The 21,282-nt window shown below is 40.7% G+C and overlaps 1 long non-coding RNA gene across 2 annotated transcripts in view; it reads left to right on the plus strand.

The window, feature by feature from the left end:
• Positions 1-1,381: 1,381 nt before the first annotated feature.
• LOC146813777 (uncharacterized) overlaps positions 1,382-21,282 on the plus strand; it is a 116,228-nt gene continuing 96,327 nt past the window's right edge. The window contains exon 1 of one of the 2 annotated variants that reach the window (XR_014962441.1): positions 1,382-1,473. This is a non-coding gene — a long non-coding RNA (uncharacterized LOC146813777). Of the gene's footprint in view, positions 1,531-21,282 lie in introns of both variants that reach the window. The other variant, XR_014962442.1, reaches the window with a different exon arrangement.

Below are 21,282 nucleotides of genomic sequence, written 5' to 3' on the forward strand. Positions count from 1 at the left end.
AGTAGCAACGTGAAGGACAAATATTTCACGAGGGAAGTCAAAGGCACCTGTTTGTGGGACAATGGCGCTCTATTCTGCTCAACTAGTTGGACTCTGCTTTCAAGGTTGGAATCGAAGGTCAGATGGAAACATCCCGCCGCCCATGCGGGGGTGGAATAAGAACAGTATTGCAGCAGACAACTTCATGCGAGACAGTTATGTACGGGATTACCACTCACATCCCGCAGCAAACATCATTTATCATATTTAAATGAATACCGTTTGCAAGCACAGTGAAAGAAGGTGTAATCACAGGCACTGGGATACCTCGTAGGACGCACGCCGAAATCGGGGCTTGTACATTGCATGCGCCGTGTACTTGCATGTGCCCATTGTCTCATGCATGAATCCTAGGAGTGAGAGTGCTAGTGCTAATATCTATAACGGCTTAGGCCTTCTCCATGTTCGCTTGGTCAATGGCTCTCAGTCTGGAGGCCGCCTCACTGTGCGACAACTTGCAGACCTCGTTGTAAATAGCATACGCGCACCTTTTGGTTTTGCCACCCACGGGACCTTTCACAATAACATTCCATTCGGTATGCACATTGATGGAGTGGGTGGACTTCCTGATCCTGTAGATGTGCTCTGTGTCAGCTGGTGGACAGAGTGGGATGTGTGTCCCATCAATGCAGCCAATGTAATGGGGGAATGAATTCCTGAAGGAACGGGACAGGCAACTCTGGGATACACCACCCACCGCAGCTGTCACCACCTGCGAAATGCCGGATGCCAGCAGATGTGGGCTGCAGAGCACCTGCACATGTGGGGGTATGGCGTGCGCCCTTCTTATTGGCTGGTCCAGGAGTGGGTGTAGGTCCCTGCTTAAGTCCATGATGGTTTCGGGGTGTAGCCTGTACCTCTCATGTATCTCTGCATCAGTCAGCTGGAATAGTGTGATGCGCTGTCTGTGGATGCGTTCCTTCCGTCGCCAAACCCTCAGTCCTGCTGCCTGTAGACGTAGGCGCATTGCAATGACGTGCATGGCTGCCAGGCTGTCCACGCTGTTGCATTTTGGGATTGCTGAGCTGCACTGCTGTTGGTTACCACCTGCTTTCAATCCGTGTTAATTACCGACTCTTATTTACCGATTTTCCTGGATTTCTTATTTACCGAGTGCTCCTACATGTCATTTTAATTATTTCCACTTCATATTTACCACTTCATGTTTACCGATTCGTTAATGATGTATTCGGTAACTATGAATCGGTATTTACCGCCTCATATTTACCGAAAAGTGGTTTTTGGACTCCTACATCTCACTTGTCTGTATACCGGTCGGTAACGGCATATTTACCGAAATTCGGACGTTACCGACCGGTATTTCGCTACCTACATGAGGCCCTTGGTGCGAGAATGCCGCCCCAGGATCACTGACCAACTTCAACAGCCACCGGCAGCTGGACTTCAGCTTCACTCGGACTTCGGAGGCCTGAGGTTTGATAACTTATCCTCTCTGTTCCTCCGCTCCCTTGCGGCAGGGGGACCCTGCCCGTGAGTTGATTTCGTCATATCTCTGGCTCCGGCTCCTTCTCTCTCTCAGCACATTTGTATGGACCTGGTTTAACCGGTTTTCGGCACACTTCTTCTGGCCTTTCTCCCTCTCCTTGCCACTATCCTTAGTGGCATCTTGTCAATGTAGAGGTAGGAAGAGTTGTCTTATGTCATTAGGATGGCGCGAGGTGGCTTCATTTACAGGTTAAAAAGCATGACGGAGAGTATAAACCCATGGGGGGCTTCTTGAGGTGGAGGTAAAGTAATTTAGAGTGAGCTACCCAATTGTATTTGCTGGGAATGATTGGATAGATGGGATTTGACCCACGTCATGACAGTGCCACAGATTCCCCTCTGCAGTGACAGTGTTTCAAGGAGTGTAGCACGGGCGACTCTGGCACATGTTGTAGATACGTCCAGGGGGATGAGAAGGCCGGAGTTTCTGTTTTTTAAGATACGCAGCTCAGCATGTACTATGCGCAGTATGGCCCATACTGCAACCCGACCTGAAAACTGACTGAAGGTCACCAAGGAGGGTATTTATTGTTGATCGAGTGAGTAAGGATTGGGCTAGAAGGGAAGCCTCAGGGTTGTTCTGCATTGCCAGTGGGGGTTGAAGTCACCTAGGGAGATGTTGTTAGAGGAGGAGTTAGTGGAATCTGCTATGAGTTCTAACAGTGGGCTTGGTAAGATCTCTCTTACCACTCTGTTGTTACCAGGAGTTGGTTTTAAATGAGATGTGGACGTGACAGTGGGGGAGCCATGAGAGAGGGTAGGATAAGGGGCATGGGTGAGGATCCTGTCAGACTGTGGGAAGTTACAAATGTAAAAACAACAATTGATGGACATAATGCAGAACAATGTCATACATTCACCCCAGTACAGAGATCTGGGCCTAAATCCATCGTTTTTATGCTCACCATGCCATTCTAGTTTGAACCCAGCCATGTGCAAATCAGTCTTGCTGAACTGCCAGGCCAGGTCCTCCCTGGTCTGGAAACAAGCATCCTAGGACCGGTTTTAGGGTTTCACCCCTATTCAGCCAGGATAACTTGACTCCAGTGGCATGGAGAGCACGGGGCCCACGTCTGGGCATACCCGTCCCACCCGAGGTGACAAATGCATAAACAACAATTGATGGACAAAATGCAGAACAATGTCATACATTCACCTCAGTACAGATATCTGGACCTAAATCCATTGTATTTTTGCTCAGCATGCCATTCCAGTTTGAACCCAGCCATATGCAAATCAGTGTTGACCCTCTGCCCAATGGGAACAGTCCAGCCCGAACTGCCAGGTCAGGTCCTCCCTGGACTGGAAACAATCATCCTAGGACCGGTTTCAGGGTTTCCTCCTCTTCAACCAGGATAGCTTTACTCCAGTGGCTTGGAGAGCACGGGGCCCACGTCTGGGCATACCCATCCCACTCAGGGTGACAAATGCAAAAACATTAATTAATGGACAGAATGCAGAACAATGTCATATATTCACCCCAGTACAGAGATCTGGGCCTAAAACCATAGTTTTGTTGCTCAACATTCCATTCCAGTTTGAACCCAGCCACATGCAAATCAGTCTTGACCCTGTGTCCAATGGGAACAGTCCAGCCCGAACTGCAAGGCCAGGTCCTCCCCAGACTGGAAACAAGCATCCTAGGACCGGTTTCGGGGTTTCACCCTTCTTCAGCCAGGATAGCTTGACTCCAGTGGCAAGGAGAGCACGGGGCCCACATCTGGGCATACCCATCCCACTCGGGGTGACAAATGCAAAAACAACAATTGATGGACAGAATGTAGAACAATGTCATACATTCACCCCATTACAGAGATCTGGGCCTAAATCCACCCTAATTGGGATGGGTATGCCAAGACCTGGGACCCTTGCTCACTGTGCCACTGGATCTAAGCTAGCCTGGCTGATGAAGGGTAATACTCAAAATCCGGTCCCAGGATGCTTGTTTTGGTCTAGGGAGGATCTGGCTTGGCATTTCGGTCTGGACTGTTCCAATGAAGCGCAGAGTCAAGACTGATTTGCATATGGCTGGGTCTAAACTGGGGATGGCATGGTGAGCAAAAGAACGATGGATTTAACCCAGATATCTTGGCTGGGGTGAATGTATGATTTATTAAGCATTCCGTCCATCATTTGTTTGCGTAGCACTCATGGGAAGTTACAGGCAGGAACTGAAGGATGCTATTGGGACCAGAAGGAGTTGTGTCCTCAGTTTGGGAGGACCCGTTATGAGTGGAGCACGGCAGAGGGCCAGGAAAAGGGAGTTTAAGGCGGATGGTTCTCATTTTGTCTATGCAGAGTTGGGGCATAGAAAAGGGGAGCGGGAGGGGTGGTGTTGGAGTCAGAGAAGGGATAATTATTTTCTCTGTCAGAGAAGGTGAAATTTAAGATTAAAGTCGGCGAATGTTCGCTGGTGCTCGAATCATGAAACTTCCATTGCTAAAATGGAGAGTGGTGCAGAGAGGAGATGGTTTGGAAGAAAGTGTCCATCCATAGGGACTGTTTCTCCCTCTTGTAATATCAAGCAAGTTTGTAAACACTGGGCAATGTTACGGGAGAAGAAGTGGAGGTCTGCGTTGAGGTAACCCTTTCTGAGAAGTTTTTGGAAGTGTGTATTTTTTTACTGTGTTGTATTTTAAGCAAGCAAATAAAATAATACAATGTTTGCAAGTATAGAAGGATATTCTCCTTTTGAAGTGCTGCAGTGTTTTTATTTGCCTTTGGTTTTGTTTTCTTGTTTTCTCTTGTTTGCTGAGGGAGGATGGGCCACTGAACATATAGCGACACGATACCAGAGACCAAGTGCCTCTATAAAACAGGGGCGGCTTCTCCACTAAGGTGGAGGAGCGGTGCCCTACTGCCTTTCAGCATGGCAAAAAAAAGGAAAAATAAAATGCTAATAATGCGATGTAATTATCATTTTATTTTTCAGAGCTGAGGCAGTTTTGTGGGCGGGCTAGGGTGGGCAGCAGGGGGGAGGAGTGGTGGCACCCTCCTAAGTGCGCATTAATGTTTGGGCGGCCCTCTGGGGCCAGCCAAACATTCATGCACATTTTTCATGTTCTCCACCCAGGCTACATTAAAGCATAGGTGGAGAACATGCCCAGGCTCCCATTCCGCATCTGAGCTCCTAACCATGGTGCTCCAACAAATCTTAGGAGAGGAGAGCCTGGGTGCTTACCAATCACAATGCTGCATTGCAGTGCTGTGAATGGCTTAGGTGAGCCTGGGTGCTTCCTGTTCCAAAAGAAGCCAGAAAGAGGCCCCTTCTCCACCTCCCCCCACTCCGCTTCCCCCACCTCACTATTGGTTTGCTGGAGCATGCACGACTGCCATAAAGTCATAGAACAATATCCCTTTTGCCCATGTCATTTAGTAATATCAGTGTCATAAAGTCCAAATTCTCTCTTACTCTTCACAATAATTAATACTCTTGCACTCTGGTAATTACTTTTTCAATCCCCTTACTAATGTGAGACTAAGTACATTAGGGATGGTATAAAGATAGAATATCGACGGGAAAATATCGACTAGCATTAATATCGTGGTAAGAATATCGAGTGTTAAAAATATCGTAATAGAAAATATCGTTGTAAAAAATATCGTTTCGTGAGAATGACAAAAATATCGTCATAAAAAAATATCGATGAACAGAATATCGTTGATCAAAATGTCGTTTTATATAATATCGACACAAAAATATAAGGTGTTATAAAATTTATAAAAAAATATGTATTATGTTTTTAAAAAACTTACAAAACTCCTACTAGTAATAATATGTGTTAAAAAATATTTTCTACAAAAGAATTGTTAAAATTTTAGTAGCGGGTTATTGGTATTATAGGGGATAAGGGTGGGTAGTAATTTAAAATTTGGTTTTTAAAAAATTTATAAAATATAAACAAATTAGAAAATAATTAAGAAATCGAAATTTTAATTTGAAATTTCGAATTGTTCACGAAATTAAATTTGTAATTAAATTTTAAAATTTCAAATAAAAATTTTAGGAGCGGGTTTTTGGTATTATAGGGGATTAGGGTGGGTAGTAATTTAAAAATGTAGTGTTAAAAAATTGTATAAAATATTAATAAATTAGAAATTTATCATGAAATCAAAATTTAACATCGAAATTTAAAATTTTACACGAAATTTATTTTATAATATTAATAAAAATTATTAAATTAATATTGAAGAAGCGTTATTTTGGTATTATAGGGGAATAGGGTCTAAAAAATAATTTAGATAGAAAAATATATATATTGTTTACTAACCTGCACATTTCCTGACTTATGTTGGATTGGAGTTAGAATAGTAATTTATTATAGTTTACTATCCAGCACTTTCCCTGAGTTATGTTATGTTTGGAGTTAGAATAGTAATTTATTATGGTTTACTATCCAGCACTTTCCCTGACTTATGTTGGATTGGAGTTAGAATAGTAATTTATTATGGTTTACTATCCAGCACTTTCCCTGACTTATGTTGGATTGGAGTTAGAATAGTAATTTATTATGGTTTACTATCCAGCACTTTCCCTGAGTTATGTTATGTTTGGAGTTAGAATAGTAATTTATTATGGTTTACTATCCAGCACTTTCCCTGACTTATGTTGGATTGGAGTTAGAATAGTAATTTGTTATGGTTTACTATCCAGCACTTTCCCTGAGTTATGTTATGTTTGGAGTTAGAATAGTAATTTATTATGGTTTACTATCCAGCACTTTCCCTGACTTATGTTGGATTGGAGTTAGAATAGTAATTTATTATGGTTTACTATCCAGCACTCTCCCTGACTTATGTTATGTTTGGAGTTAGAATAGTAATTTATTATGGTTTACTATCCAACACTTTCCCTGACTTATGTTGGATTGGAGTTACAATAGTAATTTATTATGGTTTACTATCCAGCACTTTCCCTGAGTTATGTTATGTTTGGAGTTAGAATAGTAATTTATTATGGTTTACTATCCAGCACTTTCCCTGACTTATGTTGGATTGGAGTTAGAATAGTAATTTATTATGGTTTACTATCCAGCACTCTCCCTGACTTATGTTATGTTTGGAGTTAGAATAGTAATTTATTATGGTTTACTATCCAGCACTTTCCCTGACTTATGTTGGATTGGAGTTAGAATAGTAATTTATTATGGATTACTATCCAGCACTTTCCCTGAGTTATGTTATGTTTGGAGTTAGAATAGTAATTTATTATGGTTTACTATCCAGCACTTTCCCTGACTTATGTTGGATTGGAGTTAGAATAGTAATTTATTATGGTTTACTATCCAGCACTTTCCTTGACTTATGTTATGTTTGGAGTTAGAATAGTTAATTATAATGGTTTACTATCCACCATTTACCCTGACTTACGCAGGATTGGAGTTAGAATAGTTAATTATTATGGTTTATTATCCAGCATTATCTATTTACTATTTTTAATAAGAATAATATATGTCATGTTGTAATATTCATTTCAACAATATAAATTAAAAACATTTTTATAACATTTTTACATACATATGACAAGTTTCTAAATTAAGAAATAACATTTTTTTAATTTTTTTTTATTCATAGTTTAATTTGTTACTGCAAAGATTTTGAACATTTTATAAAACATTTAACATAATTTTTGCTAACAAATTATATTGCAGTTTTGTACATAAATACAGTTTCAATTATGCATAAATTAGTATATTAAATTTTAATATTTTTTATAAAAATTTAATATATTACATATTTTTTATGTCATTGATTTTATCACGATATGTACATAACATAAATTTACATTTTTTAACATCTGAGAAAAATATTTAACAATGAAAAACATTTTTTAATATACAATAAACAATTAATACATAATTCTATTGAACATATTAATGTATATTTTACAATATTCATTTGTTTTTTAACAATAAAAAGTAAATTATTACTAAACATGGTAAATATTATGCTATTTAATACAATTTATTTTTGATCAAAAGGGTATTTAGTCCTATTTTAGTTTTTATTATGCATCCATTTTGTTTTTGGAACTTCACGTTCACAAAGCAATGGGATTTTACTTACTTGAAGTGTAGTATGACGTTTTGTAGTTGTAGTCGTAGGTTTGTATTCTCTTCTCTCAGCAAGGTAACCGTTTTTCTCCAAGTTTGGGCCAAAAATGGTAAATTACGTTAAGTGTATAATTGTTTTTATATTAGTGAGTTAATTAATGGTAGCTTTTGATTGGTTCAATTAGTGAAATTTCAAAATCATTGGTCGAGAACGTTATTTTGAATTAGAAAACCGTTATTTTCTTAAGAGTTTGTTGCATCACTATTTGTTTGTTAAAGTACATAGTAAAAAGTTTTATATGTGCTTTTTTGTTTTATATGTAAATAGTTTATATGTAGAAAATAATGAAATGTGTTTCACATTTAGGCCATCGGAGTGTATGATAGTATCAGTAAATGTAATTTTTTTTAACCTATATTATATATTTTTATATCAATAAGTATTAGGAAAACTAAATAATTATATGTGTGAATAGTTTTGTAAAGTAAAATAGTAAAAAAAAGTGAGTAAAATAAAAGAATACTGCATATCGAGTTGGTAATAAAAAGACGATATTTTTTGTATATTTCTATAAGCAGATAGGTCCTCGATGTTAGTGTAGTCGATATATATGTCTAAGGTAATGTTATTTAAAATAAAGTCGATAATGTAGTAGTCGATATTTATGTTGTCGATATTAGTGTGAACGATATTAGGGTTGTCGATAAAAAAAAATCGATATTTGTGTGAATCCTTGTTTAAGTATAGGATGACGATATTAATGTAAGCGATATTTTAGTGACGATATTTATTTCTGACGATATTTATGTTAACGATATTCCATCATGGAACCATTAGGGATCATGGAAGCAAGTGCCTCCTTTCCAGAAATGATCACTCCCCCCATGCTATAATCACCCCCCAAAGACAGACCAGAGACACTGACCTTAAACCAACCATTTTTACCTTAACACCCGCTCCTTGGTGAAACACCAGCTTGACATATTCAATATTTCGGACTCAAGCCACCCAGACATCCTGTTCCTAACGGAAACTTGGTTGTCACAGAACTCAGCTCTAGACATTTTAGCAGCTCTCCCTAACGAATATTATATCCTCCTGGCAAATCGCACGTCAGGGAAAGCAGGTGGGGGAGTGGCGGCCATTGTGCGCCAAGATTTAAAATTTACAAATGTAATCCCACTTGATCTACCTCTGGTAGATCATTTTGTCCTTAAAATGGAGTCAACTTTGACCCCTTTAATCTGTGTGCTACTCTATAGACCGCCCCAGAATATGTCCTCGTTTCCCTATTCCCTAGCTGAACAGTTGGCTCTGCTAATTATCAACAATGCAAAATATTTGCTGATCGGTGATTTTAATTATTGGGTCAACGACACACAAGGCGGACCCCATGCCAAAGAACTGACTGATCTGCTCATTGGATTAAATCTTACTCAGCAAATAACTACGGCCCCACATAATAAGGGACACACATTGGACCAGGTGTGGACAGCCAATATTACAGTATCTGCATTGACTGTCTCCTCATGCACTTGGTCTGATCACTCCTTAATTCAGCCTACTATCAATGACATTGGCATAGTAAAACCCCAAAGACTAAAAAGACTAGCAGCTAGGAATTGGAATAATATTAATAGAATCCAATTCCATGCCACTCTAGCAAACACAGTTCCCATCCACCAGATGTCAATTAATTCAAGTGAGAAAAATCTCAAAGCATGGCTTACCGCGGCCAGCAATGAAAACGCCTCACTAAAAATAATTCGGTCAGCAAGACGCCACGCCGCACAAAAATGGTTCTCCCCAGATTTACAAAGCCAAAAACTAGCACTTCGTCAAGCCGAAAGGAAATGGAGAACTAACTATTCTCTAGATAAAAAAGAGAGATATTTGATCCAACTGAAAGAGTATAAAAAATCAATTTCTTCAGCTAAGGCTGTTTATTTCCGTTCAAAAAACATGAGCCCTACCAATAAGTCCAAAGAAATATTTGCCATTGTGGACGAATTATCCAATCCTGATAGAGTTACATTAAAATCTACTCCCAACCAAGATTTTTGTAACTCCCTCAATTCATTCTTTATTGATAAAATTGTTACAATAAAAGCCAGTATTCCCTGCTGCCCTGCTCCTGAGGGTTCACCCTCAATGTTGGAAAACCCCTGCTCTCTTGAACAGTTCTCAGCAATAGACAGTCAGACTTTTTTGGACCTTCTGTCCAAAGTAAAGTCAGGATCACCTACAGACAGTTGTCTGCCTCATATTTTAAGAGAAGTTTTTACCATTTTCCCCGGACCCGCCTTGGCACTCCTTGATGACTCTCTAGCACATGGCTGTGTTCCGAAGGCTTTTGAAGAAGCAACAGTTGTCCCCCTGCTAAAAAAATAAGGTACGAACCCTGGGATTTTGACTAACTATCATCCTATCTCCCTGCTTCAATAGTTCCTTTTGCATTTGTCACCCCGAGTGGGACGGGTATGCTCAGACGTGAGTCCCGTGCTCTCCATGCCACTGGAATCAAGCTATCCTGGCTGAAGAGGGGTGAAACACCGAAACCGGTCCTAGGATGCTTGTTTCCAGTCCAGGGAGGACCTGGCCTGGCAGTTCGGGCTGGACTGTTCCCATTGGGCACAAGGTCAAGACTGATTTGAATATGGCTGGGTCCAAACTGGAATGGCATGGTGAGCAAAAAAACGATGCATTTAGGCCCAGAACTCTGTACTGGGGTGAATGTATGACATTGTTCTGCATTCTGTCCATCTACAGTTCTTTTTGCTGGATCTGTCAGCGGCATTTGACACGGTCGATCAGGGTATTCTGATCGACCGTGTCAGGATGGCCGGTCTCAAAAGGATGGCGTCCAGCTGGGTTGAGTCATTTCTTGAGGAACGTACTCAGCCAGTGCGTGTCTCACAATTTTCTGCACCTAAAATGGCAACGACATGTGGAGTACCACAGGGTTCCTCATTGTCCCCTCACTTATTCAATCTTTACCTTCTTCACTTACTTCACACCTTGAAAAATAGGAAGGTATGCACGTATAATTATGCAGATGATCTGCAACTGGTGTTTTCAATCGATAATTCATCTGATTCGATATCTGAATCCCAGGCAACAATTTTACACATCCGTGACTGGATGAATAACAACCAGTTAAAACTGAACCCAGATAAAACAGAAGTGATTCTGATAGGTGGTCCCCTGAACCCCTGGAACGCACTGTTCTGGCCAAGTGAACTAGGATCCCCACCTAACCCTCCTTCCTCAGCTAAAAGTCTGGGAGTGATCATCAATAGCGATCTCACTATGAAATCTCAGATAGGAGCAGTGACCTCCACCTGTTTCTTTCAGCTGAGGAATATAAGGAAGATTAGGAGATTACTCACTCGGGAAACCTTAATCCAGGTGGTCCTAGCCATGGTGATATCTCACCTGGATTATGCCAATTCTTTATACTTTGGCATTCTGCTCTATCTCACCAAAAGACTGCAGATGGTTCAGAAGCAGGCAGCAAGGTTGATATCCCAACAACTCAGATGGGAACACATCTCTCCCACTATGAAAGAGCTACATTGGCTTCCCATCCCGCAAAGATGTGCGTTTAAAGTTGGTTGCCTTATTTTTAAAGCCTTGCATGGTGCTAGCCCAACATTTATATTCAGACTTGTCCAGAAATACCTACCTGCACGGAGCTTACGCTCTGCCCACAAGAACCTCTTAACCATTCCTTCCTATAAACGGAAACAAATAGGTGGCTACAGGTTTTTAGTATTGACCCCCAGCTTCTGGAACACTCTCCCGTTAGATATAAGAACCTGCACTGAATTCGTCAGATTCCGTAGACTTCATAAGACTTGGCTATTTACCCAAGCTTATAACTAGACTTGTTGACAACTAAACACATGAGGTCCCAGTAAAATTCTTAAGTTCAGCGGCAAGAAACCAATCGGTGCACGAGTGCTTTATAAGAAATTTTAACATTACATAACATAACATAAAGTCACCTTCTCTGCATGGCCATTCCATACTTTTTGCCCTTCTCAGAGCCCTATTTTTACTAGTAATGTGATGCTATGAAAAAATAAAGGCCAGCACTCAGACAGATCCATAGTTTATAAAAAGTAAGATGTGCCTGATGAACTGTTCTCATTGGCAGACAAGGGATGTGCAATTTGCACAAACTGGTTTGTGAATGGGAATGCAATTGAAGATGTGATCTCTATACTATAGGTGCATTGCAATCTGTACATTGACAGAGGGTTGTAAAATGACCCATCTACTGCATATTAATTAGTCAGGGCACAATTTGTGATCCCCTGTGATCAGCATCATTTTAAGGATTTTGGGAGCCCCGGGCAAGAAATATTTTGGGGGGGCCTATTTTGAACAACTTCAATTTTTTGTACCCATTTTTGCTAACTCAAGCCCTATGTTGCCTAACAATATTCAATCATACATTAAAGGTTAAGATACAAAAATTAGCAGACGTGAGTTTTGCTTTGCCACGGGCCCCTTGGAGGGCGAGGCCCTTGAGCAAATGTCCACTTTGCCCAGGCCTTAAAACTCTTCTGTCTTTGATTGACTGCGAATGCAGGGATGGAGGCTTTCGAGGGACAAAAGATAGCCGTCCCTGCATCTGCATCCCCAAACAGGAAACATCTTTTGTAAAGCAGTCCATGTCTATTCAAAGAACAGGTGCTGCTTTCAAAAAAGATGGTTAACTTTTGGAAACACATCCATGGAGAAAGCAGTGGTTTACTCTAGAGCTCTGCCTTCTCCGCTGAGGTTATTGACATGATTCCCAAAGGAAAACCTGCCCACGGGGGCAGCTTCCCCTTTGAGAATCGGGTGCCACTCAACTTAGGGTTTGGAAATGTATCAATGGGTTGCGACTGCAATTGCAGTCACAAACAATTCATACATTCTGTTGCAAGTTTCAAAATAGGAGGGGACACCTCGGGATATACGTATGAACATATTTTCCCTTAGACGCAGAATGGGTAAAACACTTTGATACATCTGGCCCCTCATTCACGCCCTTATTATTTGTGATTCGTAGTGGATCACAAAAACGTTAATGTAAAAGGCCTTTGATACACTTAAAAAGCGTTCTGTGTTTCCAAACCTTGTGCTGACCAGATTCGGAGATGTTACACCTGCAAAATACCTTTCTCAATGAGGCTTTGTGTCTTTATTAATTATAGAGAATTGTAAGGCAATTGATTTCATTATTCCCAAACGTACATGACCCCAAATAGATGTATTGCTCTTCTGCAGAGACAGATTTTAATATTAGAATCTATGGCCAATTTATCCTAAGGCTCGGGGTTCACAATGTGTTGGAAGCCTTTGTGTGGCCCTAGCGCCTGAAACAAATAAGGCTCAGTTAAAGCCTGGCATGGTGACCCGTCAATCCACCCACCAGAAGACGAAGACTCTGGCACAAGCCCATGGGTGGAAGAACCTCGGCACATGTATAGATCAATGCCTGCTTGGCAGGGATCACTCTGCCTACAGTGAATTCACCAGTGTGGTGGACACACTGAAGCTGAAGATAAATGACAAGCAGAAGCCATGTTAGTTCCCCCAATCAGCATTTTTTCGTTTTATTGAAGCAAAGCTGGAGATTGTTTCAATAACACAAAGAAACTATGATCCTGAATTGCTCGGACCAGTGCTTAATTTGAACTGGTGGTTTCCGGTGCTCAGCACCAACACTTGATTATCAACACCGGCACTTTTCACAAGCTCCACTTAAGGACACATTAATTTATGGGGAAATTAAGTGATTTGCCCAGAATCACAGGATGTTAAGACAACGGCAAGACTCAAACCTAGTTCCCCAGCTCCGGAGTCTACAGCTCTGGCCATTACGCCACATCCTCTTCCCACTTTCATGGTTAGTGGTTGGTTCTCCTGCTTGACAAGAGCTCTGACACTTATTCTTTTTACAAATTAACCACTCGCTCGGACTATTCACTCTATGAGTGGATCTGTTGTTTGTGTACCCTGGCCGAGTTCCCCAGCCCTTGTGTGGTGGACCCAGGCCAGTGACGGTCATCCCGCTCTACTAGATCTTATAGACTACGACTGTGACCCGATATCTACTGGTGGATGGACCATCCGCTGAAGGATTTCTGTCAGCAGGGCGGGCTGAGGTTCTGCTGCTAGAATTACCGAGGTCACCCCCGACTCTGTGAGGTGAGGACACTGTTAGTTGGGTGAGGCGGGAGCGCCGCCTATGTACTGCAGTGCTCCCAGCATGACAAACTCAAAATGAGCTTTTTACGCTTTTACAAAGAGAAATGTTCCAATCAAGGGAGCTGAGGCCAGGCAGGACTGCAGCAGCAATGTGTTTATTTATTGATGTAACAGTTTAATATAGCACAGTTTCTTCCTGCTGGGCATTAACGTGCTTTGCAGAATACAAAGAGAGATGCATATATAATTATAATAGTGCAGCAGGTCACATGTCGCTTTTACTGGCACTATAAAGAAAAAAACATACAAAGTCAAAGTCAAAAGGTACTTTATTTGGCAACTAGAAGCCATAAAAGCAAACAAATTAAAAGAATACATTTTATCAGGGTATATTCAGTTTGTAAAACTAGGATCACAAAAAAAGATAAAATATGAACATCTTTATGTATCATTAAAGAAGGGCAGGGTTCAAGCTTTAAACTTACAGGAGATACATTATATAAAGTGCAAAAGTGCTAATGATAAAACCAGATACTATGGGGAAAGTATCATAAAGTGCATGTGCTAACATGATGAGAGCCCCGAGCACAGAACAAGAGAAAGCAGGCTAGCTACTGCAGGGACAGCTTTTTCCTGAGTTTAATGGCCCCTGTTAAGAAACTTGCAACCCCCAAACAGACCACAGGAGAAGATAGCATTTGAAGGTACAATAATGCGGGCCTAACTTGGGTAAATTGGCTGTCTCTGAGCAATGGAAATATAAACGTTTTGCGCAGTGAACAATAAGAATCACAGAAAAAGATAAAGTGTTGGGTATCTTGCTCTGAGAAGTTGTCACATGGGAAGGGTTTTAAAGTGCCAGATTTAATAAATCCTTGGGGAAACGCCAATAGCCAGGTGACCAAATGCAGACGGAATCTAATCAACACAAAACGGTGGTATGCATTACAAACGAGGAGTAGATACAATTGAACCTGTTGGCTCAAGGTCAGTGTGACAAACCTCCTAGCAGTGGGCTTTGCTAGCTCCTTCTCTTCCCTGGTCCCCTGCTGTTTGTCCAAGACAGCTGTTTTACCCAGAAGCTTAGGGCTCATGTACAAGCCGGGGCAGCCAAGCCATTTTGGCTGTTCCATTATATATTTTAGCCAAGCAATGTGTAGGGCCCCCTACAGCGCAGTGCAGTCAGTAATTATAAGTGGATTTAGGTTAGTAATGGGACAGGCCCAAATTCTTAGCCAGGGCAGCAGGGGTGCTACTGCTATCAAATCCGAAATATACCCCGCCCCTAATTCTTCATGTAAGATATATGCCGGGGTAGCGGGCGGGACTATGGATGTGATGTCTGGGGTTACAAGGAAATAAAGGATATCCAGGGGGCTGAGAATAAATTCATGAGTAAGCTCTTCAGCTTACGCATGAATTTATTCTCAGCCCCCTGGATATCCTTTACTTCCTTGTAACTCCAGACATCACATCCATATGTTGCCGTGGGGATACATTTTTCTTTACAGATTTTCAGCAGGGCAGGAAAAGGTTTTGACCCTAATCTTTTAGCAAAATTCAGAGTGGCCCCCGCCGCTCTGGCTAAAGTATTCTTCAATAAAATTTAGCTTTAGCAGCCTTTCGGGAACCTATGGACATAGTATGTGATTTAGTGAAGGTTGTGGTCAGGTCTAGTGAGTCCATAAAAGCTATAAAACCATTTAAAAGTTGTTGGAGGCCCACAGCCGTGTAAGATTGCATAATCTGCATACAGGAGTGCAGGGATCAATTTAAATGGTGGGCTACTGCTGCAGATCAGGGCATACAAATTCTCCCTACTTCCACGGATAGAGTAATTTCACAGATACACGCACATACACTCATCATACGCTTGGGCCCATTTCACTAACACACGCTCGATTACTCTATTAGCACTGGTCATGAGAGAAACTCCTGAAACACCCTGTATCTACAGTAAGGTCAATGTGATCGATTTGATACTATCCTGAGTCATGATTTAGACAACAATAATCACATTAGAATATTCAATAAACGACAAGAAATAACCACCAACACTGTATTTGAAATAATGGTACTTTATCTAAAATGAGTTCAAAGAAAGTCAATCAATAGCAAAATCATTATTCTCATAGTTACCTATTCTAGCTAAATGTCATAAACGGGTCAGGACAAGTCTCTCAGTAAAGTCTCCCGAGTCGTCGTCCTCACAGCATCGATCCTCACCAACGCAGGTTTGGGAAGAAGTGGCCTTAGAAATCCCGAATGCAATGACACAGACCCTCTCTAGTCTAGTATATTTATAATGAAAATTACAAAATGATAGCAACAAATAAGTTCTGAATATCCGTTGAGCCGCTGAGCAGAGCGAGCAGGAAAGGATGTAACATCGCTACATTTGGAAAATCTCCGCTCAGAAAAATCACAAAAATAAAAAGACGGAAGAAGGAAACTCGAGTTTGCAAATGTTACTTTTGTAGATGCTCTTCCTCTGAACCATAGCGAAACCACCGCTGTAATCACAAAGTTCATTGTGGCTTTCTTTCCCTCCAACGTTATTTGGATGCTTGCCTGGAGTCACTGTCATCACGGAAACTTTCAAAACTCCAGCAGAAGCCATGGTCAGGTGACTGTCAACCATGTTCAGCAAGGCCCTCTCATCAAAATTCGATCACTCGAGTGCAGGCTGTAAAAGGCAGCCATCTTTTCTTAGGCCAAAACAGACCATCTTAATTAAAAGAGACAAAAACAACGTAACCACAGCATAGTGATTAAACAGTGTTAACCCCACTAATACCCTTATGTGTATGTAATTATCTAGCCTTTTGCAACACAATAAAGCATTAGTACACGTTATTTCAAAAGCGTTTTGTGCTTTAAAACAAACAGCACTTAGCAACATCCATTTAATTAAACCTGCACATTATTATTAAGCAACATATATGCATTCCCACGTGTAATTTCTCTTGTTAGTTGTGTTGGTTAATCAAAGTTTTCACACAAAACCAATTATTATCGATTATAGATTAATAATTTTAATCACGATTTATAGACAAAACTGGAGCTTAAAACCTGATAAATTTTCAACAGAAAACCCTGCTCCAGCAATCCCCCCTTTGGTGATATCATCACCAAATAAACAACCCAAAACAAAAAAAATTTAGTCCCATTTTAGGAGAAAATTGGAAATGTCTTTTTCGTTACACACCAGACTCCCTTTTTTCATCCCTCTTTGTCTCCAAATAAACACTCTCCCTCAATTCTTCTAATTCTATTTCTTGTGGCTCTCTTTTTGACCTCTTTTGTTTCTTTTCAATATTTCTTTTGATTAATTTCTTTTTCCCTCCCCTGTTCTTACAACACAAACACACCAATCTTAGTATGAATAAAGCAACAATCACACATGTCAAAGGAAACAATATCTTACCTATAATAGTACTACCTATCTTAGCAATAAAACTCTTAACAGCAACTATCTTATTAGCTAATTTGGTCCAAATACTTTCAGCTTCTAGTGGTACTAATTCTTCATGCAAATCAGTAATATTTTTGATATAGACCTTCAGGTCTTTGCTTTCGTCAGGAATGTAAGTGCAACAATGTTGAACTTTCAGCATTCCACAGACTCCACCCTCCTTGGCCAATAAAATATCAAGGGCAAGTCAATTTTGCATAGACATGGCACGTACGGCAATCATCTCCGTATTCACCAAAGGAAACCCTCCAGCGGTACTTGTCGATAAGCGATCCACCACTGTTGACAGTTTCCGAATTCCATATGCATTTAAAGAAATTCCCACTGCTGGAATTAAAGCTCCAAAGATATCACCAACTATTTCCGACCAAGTTTCTCTCTTAAAACGTGTTAGCAAATTAATATGTTCTACATCTTCTATTCTATCTATATGAAAGATCTTTGGAAAGACCAGGCCCACATAACACGTGCCATACCAATGGTCAGGCAACCTGTAATAAGCCTTGTTCCCACAAACATAATACACTCCTGGGAAAACTGGATCTTCTCCTCCTTTGAAACCCCATCCTGTTGCAATGAAGTATGTATCATGACACTCACTAGTCCCAACAAAATATGTATCATATTGGGATTTCTTCCTAGTAATGCATAGTTTACCCTTCTGTGGTGCATCTAGAGCTAAAGTTGGACTAGCCCCACTCTTCAACTCCTTTCCCATCTCAATGTCCCAAATTGTCTCACTCACTTTATATTTCCCTGCCTTTTCATGCATGCTCATTCTCCTTTCCTCTACCATGTTTAGGAAAGCCTTCTCTTCTTCTTTCAAATTACAAGTTAAATTGTTCTTAAAAATATAATCTAATGTTAATTCTTCTTTCTCAATAAAAATTTCACCAAAAATGTTAGCTTCTTTAGCTGGATTCAGCCTTTTGTTCATTGGCAATTGCCCAAAAATGTTATCTCTGTTAGACATCTCATAATCTATTTTCCCTAACAAATAAAAAACACTACTTAGCACACTACATGAAATTCCATACGTAGCTGGTAAATGATGATAAGTAACACCCTCTGAAACGGATGCAGGTAATTGCATACATATGTAGCAATCCCTAACTTCCATTGTCTTTACGTATTCATACAACAACTTTGAAAAAACATTACTAGAAAAATCATTAATTGACCTATCTTTATGTAAAGTGTTACTAATTCTAGTTGGAACTACTTTTTGCGCATTCTTCTCCACATTAGTCACATTCTCAGTGTGCATTTCAAATGTACCTATTGTAACTCTAAAAGTAACTAATAAAGCTAAAACTCAGCATAGTAGCATTAATAATCCAGTACAGCAGCAGCACATTCTACACCATCTTTTTAAGAAGGCACATCTACTTTGATTATTTTCTATGTTAGCCATTTTACTACTTTGACCGTGTCTTTTGACTCAGCCTCTACTACTCCACTACTGTAATTTCTATAACTCTGGATTACTTCAGACAGCTAAATTTCAGACTTTCTTCTTTTCACTTTTCTCCAAGTGATTGCTTCAGTTCACTCAATTTGGATATTCATCACTCTTCACTTCAACTTCTTCAACATCAAATTGTATTAGATCTCCAACAACATCCTCAGTATCCGACTTTTCTCCAATGTCAGTCAAGATAACTTTCAGGATTTCACCTGTTTCTTCCTCAACCACTTCTCGTCAGGATTTCCTTGACTTTCTGCCTCTTCACCTTCAGACAGTGCCACGTACGTCCATTCCGGCGACCTATACTTCTGGTTAGGTTTTCTGATTCTTTTGATCCCTTCTGGTTCTTTCAACTCTTTTCGTTTTTCACCTTTTGCTGGATTTTGACTCGACACCTCATTCACTTGTTCAGCTTTCGATGTATTTGCTCGTGTCAATCTGTATCTCAGCCTCTTTACTCTGTTGTTAGGCCAAAGATCTCCTCTTACAACCTTTTTTGGTCGTGCTTCTTTATTATTTCTTTCTCCAATCCAAGCTCTCTTTCTCAGAACTCGACCCTCTGATTTCTCATTATCACTCTCATCTGATTCTGTCTCATTTGCCTCTTGTTCTTCAGCAGTTTTCTTTTGCTCCACAGTCTTTATCACCACTGTTTGAGACTTCCCTAACTCTTTCCCTCCTCGGATCTCCGACACGCAATCTTCTTGCAGTCTACTTGTCCCTTCACCTAACTTATCAGGAATGATCCCTACACCTCCTCGGGGGTCTTCCGCAATCTGTCCCTCTCTATCTTCTTCTGACCCTGCTTCTTCAGGTGTAATCTCAAGTGGATTTTCAACTTCTTCATCTGTTTCAGATGTAGTCTCTGTGGAATCGCTCTTTTCTCTTCTTTCTTCTCCACTGCTTATTGGAACTTCAGGCTCTCTTACAGAATCTGATCTCCCCTCTGTGACTCTCAATGTTTCTCTTGAAGTCTCCCCTGGAAAGAAAGAATCACCTGACCCTCTTTCTCCTTCACTCCTTCCAGAATTCTGATTTCTTCTCACTTGTTCAATTTCTTCTTCATCACTGGAATCTGACTCTTCAAAATACTCCTTACCAGTCCCTTCCTTTGGATTTGGAACTCTCAGAGTATGACTTGCATGCACCCAGTTTTTCACACCAGCACACTTTACTGCAGTTGTCGTAGTCAAAATAACTTGTCTTGGCCTTCCCCACCTTGGAACCAAGCAATTTCTTCTCCTGTGCACTTTAACCCTCACCCAGTCCCCTGGACTCAGATCATGGGCTTGCTTCTTCTCAAGTGTGGTAGCGTCTCCTCCAACCTGGTGAAACACAGAATGAACTGCGTCAGCCAGGCCTTTACAGTAATCCAAAATCATGTCATCAGTTATTGTCATCAACTTATTGACAGGCACAAATGCATGACGCATTGCACGTCCCATCAAGATCTCATGTGGACTCAAACCAGTAGTTCTATCTGGAGTAGATCTAATAGTCATTAGCACTAGAGGCAAGACATCAGGCCATTTCATTCCAGTGGCTAAACACATCTTACCAATCCTGTTCTTGATCGTGCCATTCATCTGCTCCACGACACCAGAAGCCTCTGGTCTGTAAGCACAATGTAACTTCTGCTGTATGCTCAATGCTTCACAAATTAAACTCATGAGCTCATTATAGAAGTGTCCACCTCTATCAGACTCAATCGTTACTGGAAACCCGTACCTAGGAATCAACTCTCTTAACAGTAACTTTGCCACTGTTATTCCATCATTTCTCCTAGTCGGATAGGCCTCCACCCATCTCGAGAACAAACAGACAACCACTAAAACATCCCTCAATCTGTTTACTTGGGGCATTTCAATGAAATCAATCTGCATTCTCGTAAAAGGACCACCTTCTCTGCCTATTGTTCCCAGACTCACCACTGTCTTTTTCCCAGTATTAAATTGTTGACAAATCAAACATCTTTGACAGATGCTCTCTGCAATCAACCTGAACTTTGTATTGTACCAAGTCTGTTTAAAAGACCTGATCATCGCATCCCTTCCCAAATGTCCCTGGCCATGATACATTCTTGCCATTGTCGACAGCATAGAGTTTGGCATGACTGGTCTACCATCTCTATAGATCCAGACATGATCTGTCTCTCTTGGGGCACAACCTGCCTTGATCCAATCTTTCTTTTCTTCTTTTCCTGCCTCATCCTGCAACTGCTTCACTTCATCCCACGTTTCTAGGACATTAGTAAACATCACAGAACAAAAAGACATTTCCTTCTCTCGTTCCCTATTAATCAAGTGATTATTTTTAGCACAATATTGTGCAATGTCGTTTGCGAAACGATTTCCAAGGGTAACAAAATCATCTCCTTGTCCATGAGCAGCACATTTTACTACTGCTAATTCTTTAGGCAGCTGTATCGCCTTGAGCAATTTTCCAATCACTTCAGCATTCTTTATTGGAGTCCCACTCGACGTCAAGAAACCTCTCTGTAGCCAAAGCTGGCCAAAATCATGCACAACTCCAAATC

This window comes from Triturus cristatus, chromosome 6 (genome assembly GCF_964204655.1).
Source record: "Triturus cristatus chromosome 6, aTriCri1.1, whole genome shotgun sequence".
Taxonomy (NCBI): Eukaryota; Metazoa; Chordata; class Amphibia; order Caudata; family Salamandridae; genus Triturus; species Triturus cristatus.